At 41.6% G+C, this 18,817-nt stretch overlaps 1 protein-coding gene across 33 annotated transcripts in view; it reads left to right on the forward strand.

Moving 5' to 3' along the window:
- The window catches only part of foxn3 (forkhead box N3), a 477,697-nt gene that overhangs the window by 23,576 nt on the left and 435,304 nt on the right, over nucleotides 1-18,817 (forward strand). For 3 of the 33 annotated variants that reach the window (XM_069915920.1, XM_069915929.1, XM_069915939.1), the window contains exon 2: nucleotides 7,904-8,019. The exons of 27 other annotated variants lie outside the window; for them this stretch is intronic. The gene's annotated coding sequence lies outside the window, so the exon portion shown is untranslated. 3 more of the 33 variants (XM_069915931.1, XM_069915959.1, XM_069915926.1) reach the window with 2 other exon arrangements.

Consider the following 18,817-nt stretch of genomic DNA (forward strand, 5'->3'; position numbering starts at 1 on the left):
AAAAAAAAAAGTACCCCTGATGTCTCCCCTAAACCTTCCTCCCCTCATCTTACACAGATATCCTCTGGTGTTTGCTACTGTCACCTTTGGTAAAAAGGTGCTGGTTGATCACCCTCTATTGCCTCTCATAATCTTGTCAACCTCATTAAGTCACCTCTTGTCCTTCACACCAAAGAGAAAAGCCTTGTCTCATACGACACGTTCCAAAACTTCCACATCCTTCCTGTAATGAAGTGACCAGAACTGAACGCAATATTCCAAAGGTGGTCTAACCAGAGTTTTATAGAGCTGCAACATTATAAGCTTTCTTAACAACCCTATCAACCTGCACGGCAACCTTGAGAGATCTATGGATTTGGATCCCAAGGTCCCTCTGTTCTTCCACATTGTTAAGATTCCGCCCATTAACCATGTACACTACCTTCAAATTTGACCTTCCAAAATACACCACTTCACTCTAAACCAGACTGAACTTCATCTCTCACTTTTCCACCCAACTCTGCACCCCGTCTATATCCTGTGAGGACCTTCTACACTTTTCACAACACCTCCAACTTTCATGTCATCTGCAAACATTTCTGACCCATCACTCTACTTCTACATCCAGATCCCTGCAGAACTCCACTAGTCACTGACCTCCAGGCAGACTACTTTCTGTCTACTACTACCCTTCACTTTTGGCAGGCAAGCGATTCTGAATCCATACAGTCTAGGTTCCATGGATCCCAAGCCTCTGAATGAGTCTACCATGGGAGACTTTGTTAAATGCCTTAGTAAAATCCACATACACCACACCTACCACCCTACCTTCATCAATTTCACAGCCACCCCGACTATCCCTGAGAAGATTCTCCTCTAAATGCTCATAAATCCTGCCCTTAAGAATTCTGTCCGATATTTTCCCCACCGCTGATGGAAGACTCACTAATCAGAATCAGGGTTTATTGTCATGAACAAGACATGAAATTCAGGGTGTTGCAGCAGCCACATCGTGCAAACATTCATATTATAACCATCTTACAACATTACTATATTTAAAAAAAATAATAACAGTGCACAAAAAGTAAAGCAGTGTCTTTGGTTCATTCAGGAATCTGATGACAGCGGGGAAAAAACTGTCCTTGTGGCCGCTGAATGCTCGTCTTTAGGCTCCTGCACCTTTTCCCCGATGGTAGCAGAGTGAAGAGGACATGGCTTGGGAGGTGGGGGCCTTTGAGGATAGAGGCTGCTTTTTTAAGACACCGCCTCATGTAGACATCCTTGATGGAGTGAAGTCTTGTGCCCGTGATGTCGCAGGCCGAGTTAGCAACCCTCTGGAGTTTATTCTTGTCCTGAGAGTTAGCGCCTCCATAACAGGCAGTGATGCAACCAGCCTATAATTCCCAGAATTATCCCTAGTACCTCTTTAAAATAAGGCGACTACATTTTCCAATGTCTTCCGCATTACTTCCAGATCCTCCTGTTATTGCTGATCAACCATCATCCCATCCAATCAGCTTTGGCCAACTCCTTTCTCATGCTCTTGCAGTTACTGTTACTCAACCATAAACCCTTTCCAAAGCTGGGTGAAGCGATTTGCCAGGATACTGTGTTCCCAGCATAGATCAGATAACATAGAACATAGAAATCTACAGCACAGTAAATACCCTTCAGCGTGTGTGCCAACCAAATAACCTACTCTACCAATTGTCTTGAATTTTCCTACTGCAGAACCCTCCATTTTTCTCTGTTTCAGGTACCTATCTAATACTCTCTGAAAAGGTCGTATTGTACCTGCATCCACCACCGTTGTTTAAGCACCACCATTTCTTAAGCAAAATATTTCAGTAACAATTGGGTCACGAGCAGTGGTTCTCCATCTTTTTTCCCCACTCACATACCACCTTATGTAATCCCTTACTAACACAGAGCACCGATGGCATTGGGATTACTTAAAGTGGTATGTGAGTGGAAAACAAAAAGTTTGAAAACCACTGCAGTACTTATTTCCAAGCATCTTAAAACTTTGCCCCCTCCTATTAGCCATATCGGCCCTGGGGAAAAAAAACTTCCAGTGATCAACATTATCAATGCCTCTTATCATCCTATACAGCTCTATCAGATCACCACTCCTCATCTCTCACTTCAAAGAGAAAAGACCTTCATAAAGCATGCTCTCCAATCCCTTGTAAAACTCCTCTGGACCCTCTCAAAAGCATTCACATCCTTCCTGTAGTGAGGTGACCAGACCCGAACACAATATTCCAAGCAAGTTCTAACCAAGGTCTTGTATAGCTGCAACATTTCCTCATAGCTCCAAAACTCAATCCCATGGTTAATTAAAGCCTACACACCATATGAAACATATAGGATTATGAAGGGTATGGATAGGATAGATGTAGGAAGGTTTTTTGAGCTGGCCGGGGAAACTAAAACGAGAGGACACGGTCTCAAGATTCGGGGGAGTAGATTTAGGACAGAGATGAGGAAAAATAGTTTTTCCCAGAGAGTAGTGAATGTTTGGAATTCTCTAACCAGGGAAGTGGTTGAGGCTGCCTCATTAAACATTTTTAAAATTCGGTTAGATAAATTTTTACATGATAGAGGAACTAGGGGATATGGGGAGAAGGCAGGTAGGTGGAGTTAGGTCATGAATTAAATCAGCCATGATCGTATTGAATGGCGAAGCAGGGTTGATGGGCCATTTTTGGCCTACTCCTGTTCCTACTTCCTATGTCTTCTTAACTCTATCAACTTATGCAGTAGCATTGAGTGTGCTATAGACATTCCATGGACCCAAGATCTCTCAGTTCATCAAAGAATAATACAGCACAGAAACAACTCGCCTCATCCACAATGCCTGTCCTAATCTCATTTGCATAAGAACATAAGACATAGGAGCAGATCATCTGGCCCATTAAGCCTGCTCCGCCATTCAATGTGATCATGGCTGATCTGATGATAGGCTCATCTCCATCTACTTGCCTTTTCCCCCATCCCTTAATTCCACCATTATGTAGAAATCTATCCAACTTTGCCTTAAATATTTTTACTGAGGTCGCCTCCACCGTTTCAATGGGCAATGAATTCCATAGATTCACCACCCTCTGGGAAAAACAGTTCCTCCTCATCTCTGTCCTAAATTTACTACCATGAATCTTGAGGCTATGTCCCCAAATTCTGGTCTCTCCTACCAATAGAAATAACTTACCTACCTCAATCTTATCTGTGCCTTTTATATGTGTCTATAAGATCCCTTCTCATTCTTCTAAATTCCAACAAGTACAGTCCCAGACGACTCAATCTCTCCTCACAGGCCAACCCCATGCACTTGCCTGCATCAGGCCTCTTATCCCTCTATGCCTTTCTGATCTATGCAAGTACCTGTCCAGATATCTTTTAAATGTTGTAGTTGTATCTGCTTTTACCACTACCTGGCAGTTCACTCCAGACAAGAACCACCCATACATAGGTGAAGTATGTACTGATCAGATCTCCTTTAAACTTCTCCCCTCTCAACTTAAACCTGTGCCCCCTAGTTCTAAATTCCTCTGTCCTGGGTAAAAAAAAAACTCAGGCTACCCTGCCCTTATAATTTTATAATATCATCCCTCAACCTCCATTGTACCAGGGAGAATGAACACAATTTCAAAATCAGAATTTATTGTCATGAATAGGTCACGAAATTCATTGTTTTGTGGCAGCATCACTTTATATAAACCACCTTCCAAAATAAATTTAAAAAAAATAGTGCATGAAAAGTCAAAGTCAGGCAGCGTGTGTGGTTCATTGTTCATTCAGGACTCTAATGGCTGAGGGAAAGAAGCCGTCCTTGTGCTACTGTCTCATCTTCAGCCTCCTATACCTCCCCCCCCCACCAATGATAGTAGAGTGAAGAGGGCATGATGGTGAGGGTCCTTGAGGACAGAGGCTGCTTTCTTAAGACACTGCATCTTATAGATCTCCTCGATGGAGTGAAGACTGGTACCTGTGATGTTCCAGGCCAAGTTAACCCTCTGGAGATTTTTCCTTGTAAATCCTTATAACTCCAGTTATTTCTCCTTATAATTTGAGTTATAACATATACACAAGCATCATCTGTGCATTGTAATTTGATAGTGTGATCTTGGTTTTGGAGTGAAGGCAGCGAAAGTTAAACAGTTAATTTTTAATCCTGTACACTAACTCTACCTCATTGAGAAGCTTATTGAAGTTAAGTGCAGTTTGCAATGATTTTTTCCCCCCTCTTCCTATTCTCACCATTGTTTCTGTAGCCCGAGTGGCAGCCACTCTTGTTAATCAAATGAAGAGCGTCTTGCTCTTTAGACCTCTTGTAAGCACTCTCTTTCGGGTGAACCCTAGGATGTGCGGTAATTAATTATAGTCACAGTGCAGTCAGTAACAGGCCCTTTGGCCCACTGTTTGTGCCAGCCACTTATCCCACTAATCCCCTTTCCTAGCTCTCAACTTAAAACTTAATTTTTTAAAATTTATTCAAGGGTTGTAGGCTTTGCAGGTTGGAACTAACATTTAATTGTCCATCACTAACTGGAGGATTCCAGGCTTCTGACCTGCTCTTATACCCACGTCGTGTTTATGGCCGCAAGAGAAGGTCAGAGGCTCGGCGTAGCATTTCAGGTGTTCAGATAAATCTTCCAAATGTTGTGAAAGCACTGGTCTCTATCACCAACCCTAGGCAGTGAATTTGAACCTTCATCCATCTTTTGGTTATCTTCAAATCCCCTACCTCTGAGTTTAAACCGATGGCCTCTAGTTAAAAACATCTTTACTATGGGGAATCTGTTCTCACCATCTATCCTATCTACAATCTATGTTTTATAACATATGTAGAACTCCTATAATCTACTTGTTTGGAAATCCCAATAGGATTTAGCATCTGGCTCACTTTGTCCTAATTCATTCTAACACACCAGGGCCCAGATTTCTGACCTTCCTCTAACACACTACGTCCCTGGTTCCTGTGCTTCCTTCAACACAGCCATTCTCAATGGGAGCCATATAGCCCTTTGGGGAACCACAGCCCATTTAAGTGGAGCATCAGACTGAAATCCTAAATTTGTTTTATGTGGTCGATAGGAGAGAAGTATGGAAGAAACCAACGAAATGACTGCTTCAAAGGGAAGGGGGTTATAAACTTGGTCCTCAGGGGGCCATTGCCAAAAAAGTTTTGAGAATGTCGCCTCTAACCCAATTTCTGCACTTTTTCTAAATGCTCTGGGGCCCAAGATATGTTTCCTGTGCTCCTTTCAAATTTACTGGGTTCACTCAAAATTTATTATACTACTGTATTGAGTAGTATCTAAATAAACGGTCATTTGAAAATGTGTGGGAGTGTTGGAATAATATCCAGTAGTCTGGAAATTTTCTCCATGTGGCACCGCCAAAGTCCCAAACATGTTGTATTATCAGAGTTAAAAGAGCTTTACAATACTTCAATTAACTTCTCCTTTTCAAAAAAATAAACTCATCCAGATTCTCTGATATCCTAAGCAAAATCTTGGTGAATATCCTCTACTTTTCTCTACAATCTCTATTTTCCTTTCTCAACACTCCCCACTAATCCAGGCCCTCCTCTCCACAACATTTGGCAGTACAGTGGCACAACACATAAAAATGCTGCTTCAGTTCCAGAGGCCTGACCTTTGGCACTGTGTATGTAGAGTTTTCACGTTCTTCCTACAAGTGGACGGGTTTCCAATGGGTGTTCCGGTTTCTTTCCACATCCCAAAGATACGTAGGTTGGTAAGTTACTTGGCCACTGTAAATTGCCCCTAGTATGTAGGGAAGTGGTAGAATCTACGGGATACGATATTCTTCATAGAGAAATGCATTCTCAATGGGTGGCCTACGGTCCCAGAGGATCACAGCACATTTCAGATTTCAGATTTATTGTCAGAGTACATACATGACATCACATACACTCCTGAGATTCCTTTTCCTGCAGGTGAGGCAGAATTACCACTTATTGTACACAATGTACACATGTAAACAAATAAAGAAATATAAACAAACTGTGCAATACAAAGAGGAAAAAAACTATAAAGTGCAAAATGAGTCTCTGATTGACTTTGTCATTGAGGAGTATGATGGTGGAGAGGTAGCAGCTTTTCCTGAACCTGGTGGCATGAATCTGTGACACCTAAACCTCTTTCCTGATGGTAGCAGCGTGGATCCTTGATGATCGCTGCTGCTCTCCAATGGCAGCATTCCCTGTAGATGTTCTCGATGGTGGGGAGAGTTTCGCCTGTGATGTCCTGGGCTGTGCCCACTACTTTGTAGGTAAAAGAGTTTGAAGTAAAAGCCTTGGTTTTTTTTCCATCTCACATCACATAATTTTTGTTTTTTTTAATGTAGTCAGTAGAAGCATGGAAAAAACCATCTAAACTTAACTGGTTCACCATAAACTTGGAGCAGAGTCCAAAGGGGGCCATAGCCAAAAGAAGGTTGAGAATGGCTGGTTGAGACCAGGACAAACCAACATTCACCATTTAATTGCTATGCTCAGTTAGTTCCAGTTGCTTCACATTTTATTTAGTAGGTTTTCAGCTGTCCATCCCAGATTATTCCTTTAATCTTAGGTTGTACATTTGCAAACTTATGTTTTTGTTTTTTCCTTCTTGATTTCGATCATGAATTTGAATTCCAGGTGTGTTATTTCCATTTCACTTCAGTGCCATTATAGGGACAAAAATAACACTTTTATCAGCTCAAGTTTCCTGAATCAATGCTCATCACTTGGTATTGATCATTCTGTCTGTACCTTCTGCATTGTGTTGGAGATCCTGGCCATACAAACATGACCTAGGCTGGGTGGGAAGTTAATGAGAATGTGAGTCAATGGGACTAATGTAGGATTAATACAAATGGATGTTGGGTTGTGGTAATCAGGGGGCTGAAGAGCCCGTTTTCCTGTTGCATATCTCTATGACTTGGTCAGATTTATTTTTAATTACAAATAAATTCCTGTGGGGTGATCTGAGAAATGTTTGTTGAGAGAAACTTGAATGCAATTGGTTTTAATGTCATTTACCTTTAGCGTACATTGGGAGGATACAGAGTGTATCTTTTAAGTTTACATCACAACACAACCATTTTAATAATTGAATGTGTTGCATTGTGTATCGTATATTGTATCTAAGTTTGATGAAGACACTAAATTGAGCGACAAGCAAATTGGGAAGAGAATTTGGAGGGTCTCCCAATACAGATAGATTAAGTGAGCGGGCAAGGATCTAGAAGATGTAGTGCAGTGTTGCTATATGAGAGGTCATCCATTTTGGTAGGAAAAATAGATCAGATTATTAATTAAATTATGAAAGTTTACAGCAGGCAGTTGTGCAGAGGGACCTGGGAGTGCTTGTGCATACATTGCAAAAGGTTGTTTTGCAGGTGCAACAGGTCATCAAGAAGGCAAATGGCCTTAATTCCAAGAGAGATTGAATTTAAGAACTAGGAGGTTCTGCTGCAATTGTACAGATGCTGTTGCTCCTGGAGTACTGTGAGTTGTTCTGGACACCTCACTTGAGAAAGGATAACTGGCTTTGAAGGCAGTACAGAGGCAGTTTAACAGGTTGATTCTGGAGATGAAGAGGTTAGCCATTGAGGTGAGTTTGAGTTGCCTGGGACTATATTTGCTAGAATTCAGAAGAATGAGAGGGGATTTTCGTATAGCAGGGTTATGAGGAAAAAAGCAAGTAGCTGGAGCCAAGTCCACAGCGAAATCAGTCATGATCTTGTTGAATAACGGAGCAGGCTCAACAGGCCTGCTGATGTTTCTTTCTGTTCAACCTCAGAAAAGATTCTGTATGACCATTAATATTTGCTGTTGTGTGTCACATCGTTTACTCCTGACCATTCTGAGTGAAATTACTGGATTGTTGTCATTGTTTTTCTGTCGACATAGGCACTTTTTGCAGTCTACATCGAAGAGCCACTCTTCCACAGAACGAAAATATTGGCCAACCCTCTGAGATGTACCAGGAAATGGAATGCTCTCTTGGAATAAGACAGCAAACTGAGGTCCTGTCTGCATATTAGGGAAAAGATTCTACCTCACTGTTCTTAAATTCATTCTCTCTTAGAATTAAGGTCAATATTTTATTTGCCTTCTTGAATACCTGTTACACCTGAAAAACCAATCTTTTACTATTCATGCACAAACACTCCCAAGTCCCTTTGCACAATATTTCACCATTTAAACAATAATCTGGTCTTCTATTTTTCCTTTCATTTACCAACATTGCACTCCTCTGCCAGACAGTGGCCCACTCATTTAACCTATCTACAGTCTGTCTCTCTGCAGACTATCAGTATCCTCTACCCAATGTGCTTTTCTGCTCAGTTCAGTGCCATCAGCAAATTTATATATCCTGAACTTTTCCAAATCGTTAATGTACATCATGAACATTTGTTGGCTGAGCGCCAACCACTGCGACACTCGGCAAACCAGAGAAACACCCCTTTATCCCAACTTCTTGCCTTCTAGGAACAGAGGAAGTAGGAACAGGAGTAGGCCAAAAATGGCCCATCGAGCCTGCTCCGCCGTTCAATACGATCATGGCTGATCTAATTTATGACCTAACTCCACCTACCTGCCTTCTCCCCATATCCCTATTCGTGAATTAATTGTCCATCCATTTTACCTCCAACCCCACGCATCCTTATCTTATTTTATCACCTCCTCTTTAGTGAGAGCAATTGTATTGAGGACCTCAGCTCCCATTGCATCCACAACATCACTCTTTATCATGTTGGACATGTGTCCCACTGTGAAGACCAACATGAAATAGTTGATGATTCCACATAACCCAATATTAATTTCTCCTCTTGCCTTCCAAGGGATTTACGTTCATTTTATCCATTCTTTTCCACTTGAAATAATTATAAAAACTTTCACTATCAGTTTTTATATTTTATACTGATTTGCTTTTCATAATCTATCTTCTCTTTCTTTATTGCCTGGTTTTTTGTTGTTTTTTTAAAGTTTTCTCAATCTTCCAGTTTCCCACTACTCCTGGCAACTTTGTACATGCTTTTAGTTTAACACTTTTCTTTACAATTTCTTATATCTACCCAGATGGATTCAACATTCTGCTCCTACGATCTTGTATTGTCTCTCACTATGGCCCTGAACTCATGAACTCATCCTTAATTATGACCGCTACCCCACCTCTTCTGCCTTTTGCATATCTTTATAAATTACTTGATACCCTTGGATATTTAATTCCCAATCATGTCCTCCCTGTAACCACGTTTCTTTAATAGCCAGTCTATCATACCCCTTTGTACTGATTTGTGCCAAAAGTTTGCTGACTTTGTTTCGAATAGTACCAGCATTCAGCTAAAGTACCTCTATACCCTTTGTCCTTTGAGAATTTACTCCACTCTTTCTTTTCTCTTTTTTAATTTTGGTCTCTGCATAGCTTCAGTCTCTGAATTGTTTCCCTCTTGTCTTTCTACATGGATTTCCACCCCCCCCACCCCTCCACCATAATATTTTAACTCTCACCAATAGCAAAAAATCCCTCTGAGACATTCAACCCAGTCCTGCTTTGCATTAAGACTTTCATGAAGGTGAATAACAAATCGTTTACTGTGTAATAGAAATTTTAAAAGTATTTAAAGAAGCTCAAACTTTAAAGAGATACATAATGCTATTTAAAGAGACACCAAAAAATCGGTCCCTCTTTCCCCCCAGAACCAGTTCCAAAGCCCCTGGAATCTGAAACCCTCCCTCCTCCACTACTGCTGAAACCACATTTTCATCTTAACTGTTCGGTGCACCCTACTCTGACAAGCACGTGGCCCAGGTAGTAATCCTAAGACTACTACCTTTGAAGTTCTACTTTTTAATTTACCCCCTATCTCCCTAAATTCAGCCTGTAGGACCTCATTCCCCTTTTTTTCAGATATTGTTGGTACGCACATGCACTACAAAACCTGGCTGTTCACCTTCCCCTGCTAGAATGCCTAGCAGTCACTCTGAAACATTCCCTGACCCTTGCACTCAGGAAGCAATGCACCAACTGGGAGTCCCATTCGTAGCCCCAGAAGCACCTGTCTAAGCAGCAAAGTCACCGAGTGTGCCATGATCTCGGCTACTGCTGTCTTCCCCAACTGTTCCTGTTTTGGTGAAAGATGACTACAGGAGATAGATGATTTTATCCTTTACTTGTCCCTCCTTAAGCTCTTAAAATGTGGTTTGACCAACTCACTAAATGTGTTATTCACATATTCTCAGCATTGGGGATGCTCCAAAGTGAATCCATGAATAGCGCCAGTGCCGTCATGTGGTCTGTCAAGAATTGCAGCTGGATATATTTCCTGCACATAATCGTCAGGGAAGCTGGCTGCATGAATATAAATGAAAAATCAGAATGAATTAGATGCCTGAAATTGATGATTGCAAAATAGGTGTCAAGATTTTTCCTTTAGTGTTGGAGAAGTATTTTACACCAATCTATTAAATGAACAGACAAGAAATAAAAGTATTGTTTAACATGGGATTAATACACCAAACAATACTTCGTTGGCAAAATGAATCAGCTTACAGAAAAAAAGGCCAATTGAAGTATGGCAGATGGCAGGTTCCAGTTTCACAGCCTGAAAGATTTTAAGTGCTGGGAATATTATTTCAAGGTAAATGTATATATTTGTGGTCAGAATCTTCTGCAAAACAAAGCAAGACAATAAAGCCACATCTGCCATAGAAGACATTCAGCCCAAAGGGTAACGTTATGAAATACCAAATTATTTTCTGCAGCATTACTCAAAATCCTGACACAGGGGAACTCAAACCAAGATGGTGTGATAAAAAGAAGGAAGAAAGAGAGGGTTTCAGACGGGAGGATGTCAGCACGCCACTGGGAGCAGAAAGACAAGTTCTAGGAAAGTTGCAGTAATAGGTAGCACACTGGTGAAGCTTGATATTTATTAGACAAGCACTGCAACAAGGAACACTCAAGGCAGGCAGGATTATAAGGTGCAACAGTACCAGAATAGAGCAGCCAATCTCAACGGGGCCCCCCATGGCGCCTCCTTGGGGCCACAGCACATTTAAGTAAAATGCTTGTTTTCTTTTCCCCTCATGTAACAAATATAGCTAATTTTTTAAAAATGTAGTCAGCAGGAGAGGAGTATAGAAGAAACCAACTAAACTTGACTGCTTCACAGGAAAGGGGGCCCATAAACCTTGAGCAGAGTCTTAGGGGGTGCAAAGCCATAAAAAGGTTGAGAATGGCTGGTTTAGAGAAAAGAATCCATAACAGAACTAGATCAAAAAGCAAGCGATGGTCCTGCAGAATGCTCGAGGAAGAGAGGAAGAGGAAACCATCCAGGTGGCAGGAAAGATGTTTTCATTGGTAGGTCAGACTAGATATAGGGCACCTAGTTTTGGGGGAGTAGATCGAGATTGGAGATGAGGAGGAATTGCTTCTCCCAGAGAGTAATGAATCTGTGGAATTCTTTGCCGAAAGTAGCAGCGATAGATTTTGACATAATCTGGGAATTAAGGATAATGGGGGAAAAAAAAGTTAAGTGGAGCCGAGTCCGTGGCCAGATCAACAATGATCTTATTGAATAGCGGAGCAGCCGCGTCAGGCCAGATGTCCTCCTCCTGCTCCTATTTCTTATGTTCTTATATTTAAAAAACTTTAGGTTTCAGTTCTGTTTTCTTTTGAGTTTCCGCTTAAAGATTAAAGATCATAGATTTTCATTATAAACAGACTTCATGGTTACCATCTTAAAATTTGTTATTTCTCAAATGCAAGCATTATGATTCTTTTACAATGAAATGTCAAAGTTGGCTTGGTTTATGTTCGTTCTTTCACCTTCTCACCCTGTGAGCTTGCATAAATTGTTTGTGGATATTCGTACACTTTTTCTTTAAAATCATCTACTCTGTTATCAAACTATAGGAATGGAGATGACACGTGAGCTGTAGATGTGCAAATTATCATCTCGGTAGTCTCCTGCCTAAGGAGAGTCACACGGGTGAACTTTTGCCCTTCCAAACCAGAGGAGAGCAGCTAGTATGCATTCATTTTAATTGACCTTTAAATGTGTCTGAACATGAAAGATGACATTAGTGAAGTTTGCAATACTCCTATATGTTTAATCTTAAGGAATCCACATAAATATCGATTGGAGAAAAATAGAACTGCTGATGTATGTAAACAGTCTCCCTAGTAACAGAGATTTTGGCACATCTCTTGTCCTTGTTTTACTGTTTCTATTTTAAACGACCCTTGGATAGGAGATTATTACTTTATAATTTGAACTAAAAAAAATTAACTTGTGTAGAAATTTGAAAGAATTTACCCCTTAATAGTTTAACAGCTGATAAATACAAACTGCTACATCATTACATCTTGAAGTTTCTGTTAAAAAGAGGCTTAATATTTTCTTATGAATACATAATACAGTATATTTATTTTTTCTTGTCAAGCACCTGGTAGAAGTTAAAGGAAAAATGAGGAATATTTTACAAATGAAAAGTGGACATTTTGTATAAATTTATGATTAATAGTGAAACAAAGAAATTGTTCTTGTGGCATGGAGGTGCCCATTGTTTGTATGCTTCTAATTATTTTCTTATTCCCTTTAACATCGACTCTATGTGTGGCAAATTGATAAACAGAAACAATGCAACATGGTGGCTTGCATGAGATGAACTTCTCCATCTCCTCCATTTTGTTGATCGATAGATATATTTAGCCCCCTCATAATTAACATTTGTGGGATACCTAGTTCCTGCACTTAAGTAGAAATTTCCTCAATAATTCCATGAAAAACACCAATTTAAAGTTGTAGCTGTATTACTTGGAATAGGGGTGCAGCTTGTCGTCTCATCTTGCTTATCCCACTGGTGCCAAACTCCATGGCTTCATCAAATAACGCAGCCGAGATCCCAAAATGCACAAGTTCATGATCCTTTCAAATAAGCCTGGGAAGTCTTTCAGGCTAGATAAGCCATTCTACCTTTTCCATCATTTTTAAAATGTAATCTAATTTTAAAATTAGATTTAAAATTTAAAATTAGATTTAGACATGCAGCACAGTAACAGGCCCTTCTGGCCCACAAGCTCATGCTGCCCAAATATCCCAATTAACCAATGATCCCAGTACATTTTAAAGGGTGGGAGGAAACCAGAGCACCCAGAGGAAACCTATGCAGACATGGGGAGAATGTACAAACTCCTTAGAGACAGTGCCAGATTTAAACCCAAATTGTTGGGGTTGTAACAGCTTTGCTTACCATGCCACTCCATTAACTAGTTCTTAATTATAGTTATCTTTATGGCTTATTTCAGAGTTGAACAGACAGACTGCAGCAATATTACCATGAGAGTAAGATTTAGAGCAGCTTTTCTAGCCACAGCACATATTAGAGGGGGGGGGGGGGAGGGAAGAATGGACTGAAATCATAATTTTTAAAATGTGTTTTATGTAGTTGGTAGGAGAGAAGTACAGAAGAAACCAACCAAACTTGACTGCTTCACAGGGAAGGGGCCCATAACTTTGAGCAGAGTCCTAAGGGGGCCATTCCCTTCCTTCACAAAAAGTTGACAATGGTGAAAGAGACACAATAGGAGCAGTTGATTTTCTTGAACTTTTAATTTGTTTTTGTGGATAGATCTGGTTGGAAGTTAATAAATCCCATTTTAACCAAGATATGAAAATCACTTAAATTCATTATACCATAATGGATGGTCAGAAGTGAATGGCTGCAGCTTCCCTTTGATTGGTTGAGCGCCGCTTGAGGATGGGCCTTCCATGTGTCTGTAATTCATCTGCTGGCCATCTGCTCTTGTTGACAAATCATACAAAGCACATTTTCATTTCAATTGTCCATTGAGACAAGTCGTTGGGTCTGGTTGAGTGTAGAATTCACATGAACATAGATCTCCCAAATTTGGTAACTTCAGTTTGATATCTGATCTTTGAACTCTTTATCCAAAACTTTTCAGAGCAAGTGTTTTTTTTTTGGGGGGGGGGGGAGAGGGGAGAAAGGAAATCAATAGAAAATGCTGCAACTATTTAGCAGCTGGGACAGAAAAGAAAATCAGTTCACACTTCAGGTCAGAGCTGGGAAACGTGAGCGACAGAGAGGATGGGGGAGGGGCGGGTAAGGCAAGAGGAACATCTTTGATCCAACGAGACAGGAGAAGGTGCTTTTGAAGAGAATGTTTTGCCCCAGTGGTTTGCTGCAGAGGTAAAGATGGCTGGATCAGGCCACAGACTAGGATTTGTGCACAGCGCACGGCTGTTCCAGTGGAACAGAGAAGCCACAGGGAAAGAACAAGGCGAAAAATGTTCAAAGTGGACACAAAGTGTCTTGGTCCAAACAGAAGGAGGTGAAGAGCTTTTCCGTTCCTGCTCTCTTTAAAAGGCTTGGTTTATGTGGGGCCCGTCGATCATCTGGTGTGGAACAGCTGCCCTCTTGGAAAAAATCCCATCTCCCTTGTTTCTGGTGTTGATCTTGTGGGGGGGGGGGGGGAGTCACCGGCCTCGTGGAAGGTTGCGAGTGGGATGGCGAGCGCTAGGACCCAGAGGACACCCCTCTTAGCCCGTATGGTGCGATGAGTTGGAAGAGGACAGAAAGGAATCGGGGAGAGCTCGGCGTGCGGGTGCGATCCTTCCACCGCTTGGAGCAGCTCGGAAAGGATCCCCGTCGCAAGAACACGGAAGCCGGGCAGAACGCCAGGACAACCAGGGGGAAGATGAACTGGAAATGGTCATTTTGTAGCCAGGGCGGAGAACAGGAGCCGAGTTCGGGATGAAAAAAGGTGACTAAATCAGGCCGTCGCTCGAGGTTTTAGTCTTTGGTGGCCGCCTCGGGTTTCCTGATGTGGGCGAGCGGCGGGGCGGCCGTGGACACATACCTGAGTGCTGCTTTCAACGTGACAGAGCGCTGTTGATCTGATCTTATTGTCGGCGACCCTGCGCTGTGGAGAGGGGCGGCACCTCGGCGTATGTCATGCAAACCTGGCTCGGTCTTGTTCCCCGCGGCCAATTCGTTGAGGATTAGCGACCGAGTCATTCTTTTCACTCGCTGACTGCATTTATAGCCCTTTTGGGATTGGAGCTGTTCACTTTCCTTTTCATTTTGCAAAAAAGCAAACCCCACAGACCCCCCCCCGTTCAAGCTGACGGATGCTTGTTGGAGTCGGTGCATTTTAATGTCTGAAGTTCGCCGAGCCCGATTAATGAAGGAGATCCATTATCTTGTCAGGACGCTGAGGATCAAAAGATGTCCAGACGGTGACTGCTTTCTGGTCTTTCTCCGGGTGTTTTGGGGGGACGGGAATGGGGTGTGTTTGTATGCCTTGACATGTCTCAATGAAGGGAGGCAGGACTCGAGCGAGTCCAAACTTTAATGCTTCAGGTTGTTCCCCCAGCCTCTCTTCCCTCGCTCTCTCAAAGCCGTTGTGTTCATTTTGGGTTCTCCAGCCCGACAGGCCCTTCGACCCTCTCCTCTGGGCTTGCCCATCTCCACGAAGCCCATTCCCCTCCAGGAAGTCCACACTGCCCAGTTGAAGTATCTCCACCAACTGTTCCGATCGCGAGTTCCTGCCCTTTTGTGAATTAAAAAAAAACTTTGCTCTCCAATCTCTGGAGAACTCTCTTGATTTTCATTCCTCTCCCTTGGGGGAGGGAGGGGGGGGGGGGAGAATGATTCGACCTGCCCATTTATCTTTTTAGGGTTGGACGTCCCTCAATCCGTTCACTTCTCATCTGAGGGAAGCTCCACCTTGTACAACTGAGGTCCTCCAATCCTAGCCACATCTCCTCTCCAGTGCCACCCCATCCTCTCTGGGGTGATGACCCGAACTGCGCACGATGCCCCGAGTGCGGCGGAGCCCGTGGTTTGTGTCTCAACTCTTGTCTTCAATCTTGAAGGCGAGTATGCCTTATCCCTTCTTCACGACTTGTGTTGCTCCTTTCAGGGCTTTACTGCATATTGACCCCCCCTACTTGACTCAACAAAATACCCTTACCCTGACAATTATAGTTCACTTGCCCACCCTCCTCCAAACTTTTGAGCTGACCTCTATTTTGCCGAGACCTTAGTTAGCATTCCCCTCCATTCGCCACACCACCAACTTTGGTGTCATCCGCAAACTTAGCCATTGAATCTCCTTGTGAGCAGACGTTTAGTCTTTATCTCAGGGGTGATTTTAAAATTGTGCCTGTGTCCCAAATGGTTCCAACGGATTATGATTCTCGAGTGAATTCATGGGATTTAAATATCTATGTTTAAGATGTGTGGGGAATTGCTATTGTTTGGTCCTCAGGTGAACGGTTGAAAGGCTGCAAATTTGGTCCCAAATTTAATCCATCACTTTCCACCACAACACTATTAAAATGTGTAGACTTTGGGATGGCATGGTTAGCAGTTAGCACAAGGCCTTTACAGCGTCAGCGATCGGGACTGGATCTGAGTTTGAATCCCGCACTGTCTGTAAGGAGTTTGTACATTCTCCCTGTGCTGCATAGGTTTTCTCCAGGAGCTCTGCTTTCCTCCCACTCTTCAAATATGTCCCAGGATGGAGGTGTAAAATGGGTGGCACAGACTCATTGGGCTAACTTGGCCTGTTCCAGTGCTAAATTGAAATGTCTACATTTAATTAACGTTGGATGCCAAGATTCATCCAATCTTTTTGTTTCTCACTATTTCAGAAGTGGACTTCTTGCTCCTGCTCTCCTGCAACAGATTGCAGAATTTTAAAACCCAAAATAAGTGACACATAAAATTTCTTCTTGATTATTCTTCTGTGAACAATTCTCGACCTCGTTGACTTTCGATTTATGGTTTAAAGCAATTTTGCAAAGGGTTCTCAATTTGAAACAATGTAGTTCTTTCATATACTTGAGTCTTTCTTTCAACATCCTGGTGACTTTGTATTTTCATGCGCTCCTTTTTTTACCTATATGTCTGCATGAATATTTGGGCTTTGTCAGATTTTTTTCTGAAGTATGAAGGCAGGAAAAATGTGCTATTTTTCTTGGAGTACAATGATGCCAGTATAGTAACTAACACCCAGTAATGAAGTATATGTTTCTGGACTAAATTTCTCAATTCAAGTACAACAGTGTTTCAAAAGTTTCACCTCCCTTATTTTTTTCCCCAACATATGAAGACTGAAGTCTTTTGGCTTGTATCTGTCTGATCATTTTGGAAAGTGCCATGAGAAGGTGCATGATGCTTCCATAGCAACCAAAAATTATCCAGTAAGTTTCATGGGGATCTGTTTTCCTCCAGTGATGGAAATTTCTTAAATGAATCCACCATTTACCTTGTTGGATTTTCCTCGAGTGCATGGTTTTTTTGGGTGCTTCCTGAGTAAGTGATCTGGCAGAAGTTTCAGGAGTATTCCATTTACTGTTAAACTGAAGTTCAAGTGAACCATAACCAAAGGCTTTTTAAATTTTTTTTTATTTTTTAATGGAATTGTGAGCACTTTTTGTGGACAGTATTAGTTCTGAGTATCTTTATTGAGGATTTATTTGAAAGTTATTTTATATTTAATCATGACCTTCTATCCCCATATAACCAAGTTGAAGCAAATTGTTCTATTCAGTCCTTCTTGAATGATGAAAGAATCAAGATTTAGTTAAGTTGGAATAATGATTCAGAGCACAAAGTTAAGGTTGTCTGATTATGAATTCGGCAGTCTTTTCCAAAATATAGGTACCTTGTTGCAGCTAAGTTTTATTATCCATATTGTAACAATATTCTTCATGCATTTGCTGCAGCAACACATTCCCACATCATTCTTGTGGTTTTTGAATGTTTAGTTCTGCTACATGTTAACTACAAAGGATTCTCTGCATGGTTCTGCTTAATAATATTGCATTGTTTGGCTCAACCTTCTGGAAAAATGTATATTTCTCTTTGTTTCTAATACTGAATATGATAAAGGCAGATGCCCCAAAATCCAGAAGAATTTACTTAAGATTAAGTAATCATATTCACTTAATTTTGATGTAAGAGTATGACTTGGGTTTTAAAAAGCTTAGTGATACATCTGTTTGCAACATGTATTGTGGGACTGCCATGACATCAGGGAAATAAACATCAAAATAAAAGGAATAACCTTGTCAGAATCAGAATTTATTGTCATTATCATGTCACAAAATCAGTTGTTTTGTGGCAGCTTCACAGTGCAAACATTGATATAAATCACCTTATAAGTGCAAGAAAAAGTCAAACGAAGGCAGTGACTTTGGTTCATTGATCATTCGGGAATCTGATGGCAGTGGGGAAGAAGCGGTCCTTGTGCCGCTGAGTGCTCGTCTTTAGGCTCTTGCACCTTTTTCCCGAGGGTAGCAGAGTGAAGAAGGTGCGGCCTAGGTGCTGGGAATCCTTGAGGAAAGGGGCTGCTTTCTTAAGACACTGCCACATGTAGATGTCCTCGATGGAGTGAAGACTGGTGCCTGTGATGTCGCAGGCTGAGTTAATAATCCTCAAGTTTTTTCTTGTCCTGAGCGTTGGCAGCTCCGTACCACGCAGTTATTCAACCAGCCAGAATGCTTCCCACTGTACACCTGTAGAGGTTTTCAAGAGTCTTTGGTGGCGTACTGAATCTCCTCAAATTCCTCATGAAGTATAGCCGCTGGTAAGCCTTCTTAATGATTGCATTGATGTGGACGCTCCAGGACAGATCCTCGGAAATGTTGACATTCAGGAATTTGAAGTTCTTGATCCTCTCCCTTGTCAAAAACAAATTAATTGTTTTGAATAATATGATTCCTGTAGTCCGATCTGTCATTTTTGAAAACATTCCAGAAAGGGAAAGGGGTATTTGATAGGAGG

Source organism: Narcine bancroftii, chromosome 2, assembly GCF_036971445.1.
Source record: "Narcine bancroftii isolate sNarBan1 chromosome 2, sNarBan1.hap1, whole genome shotgun sequence".
Lineage (NCBI taxonomy): Eukaryota > Metazoa > Chordata > Chondrichthyes > Torpediniformes > Narcinidae > Narcine > Narcine bancroftii.